Below are 1,691 nucleotides of genomic sequence, written 5' to 3' on the forward strand. Positions count from 1 at the left end.
AGATATGTACCTAGCACATGTATTCTTGTACTCCAAGTCTCCTCCTTGTGTATAGTTGAGGATATGACTTGCCCTATGTACTATATATACTTGTGCATATGCACCCATCAATACATTGTGGTTTGCATCCTATTCCTCTACACTCCGGACATCCTCTGGTATGGTTTGGGCTCAGTCTTTGAGGTCGTCCATCGTCGACCTGCTGGCACAGTCCAGTGTCGTATCTCATTGGCACCCGTTTATGGCGTCCTTCACCTCTCGCGCAGACAGCGACGCCTGGACAATGCTGAACCCATCGACACAATGATGGCGCCTCGAGGTCACAGAGACCAAACAACCTGCACTTCCCGTAGTCGTCGCACGGATCACTCGGCCCCTGGAATATACGAGTTCCACGTCGAGCTGCTCGCATCCCACTCCAGCGAGTTAATTGTATAGAAGTACCACAATTGAGTTATTACATGTGGATTGGTATCAAGTTTGATAATTTTTGCATGTCAGTACCAAGTCTGAGACTAGACGTTGCAGAACAGTCTAAACTCCACTTAAACACCTACTGACGTGAAACTGACAGCTGGGACCCGCAAGTCAGGTGCTGCGTGGCATGTTCTTTTGCAAAAAAGGCCATGGCTTTGTGTGGAATCACATATAAGCCCTTGTATGCAAAAATTAGGCTAGTATTTTTACCTCCCGCGAAAAAGTAAACTAGCGGTCCAAGCCGGGCCAGAATTCGAACCTGGGACGCGCGAGGTTCGCTGCGCACTAGCAGACCACTACATCACTTGAAAGCTTGCGTCCAAAAACAGGCTGGCACCTTTTTGTAATAACTGTGTATGTTTTTTCCAGCTCTTGGGTATTCTACGGCTTTTTCTTGTTTAATTTAGAAAAAAATTATGATGTCAGATTTTTTTTAATACGAACTGGACGTTATTATTGTATAATATACGATGAGATGTTTTGTTATATACGGCAAACATTTCTTAATATACGATGAAGGTTTTCAAATATATACTGAACTTTTCTTGTATTATGTGATATTTTTGAAAATACACACTGAACATTACTGTATAATTACGCACTGAATATTACTGTATACATACACACTAAAAATTATAGTATAATATATGATGAACAATTTTATGATATACATTGAACATTTCTTAGTATACAATGATCTTTTTTAATTATACAATTAAGTTCTTAAAAATATACAATGAAGTGTTTCTAATATATATTGAACCTTTTATATTATGCTATTTTTTTTAAATACACACCAAACATTATTGTATAATAGATTATGAACAGTTTTGTTATATACATTGAACATTTTTCTAATATACAATGACCTTTTTTAATTATGCCATGTATTTTTTTAATACGGTAAAGTATATATATATATATATATTGATTTTTTTATATTATGTGATATTGTTTGTAAATACACACCGAACATTATTGTATAAATATATGATTAACATTTTCGTTAGAAATATTTTAAAAATCAATATACAATTATCTGAATAAATAATACGTAATGGAGGATAAAAGAAATCCGGAAAAAACACATTAAAAACAAACGGCCCACAGCTACAAAGACCAAGACGTGCCTAAAGGTTCAGTTAGAAAAGAATACCAGACTTTGTCAGAATCAGTCGATGAGCGTAGTGGTCTGCGGCTCAGAGCTCGCGCGC

The sequence above is a fragment of the Triticum dicoccoides genome, chromosome 2B (assembly GCF_002162155.2).
Source record: "Triticum dicoccoides isolate Atlit2015 ecotype Zavitan chromosome 2B, WEW_v2.0, whole genome shotgun sequence".
In the NCBI taxonomy this organism is placed as follows: domain Eukaryota; kingdom Viridiplantae; phylum Streptophyta; class Magnoliopsida; order Poales; family Poaceae; genus Triticum; species Triticum dicoccoides.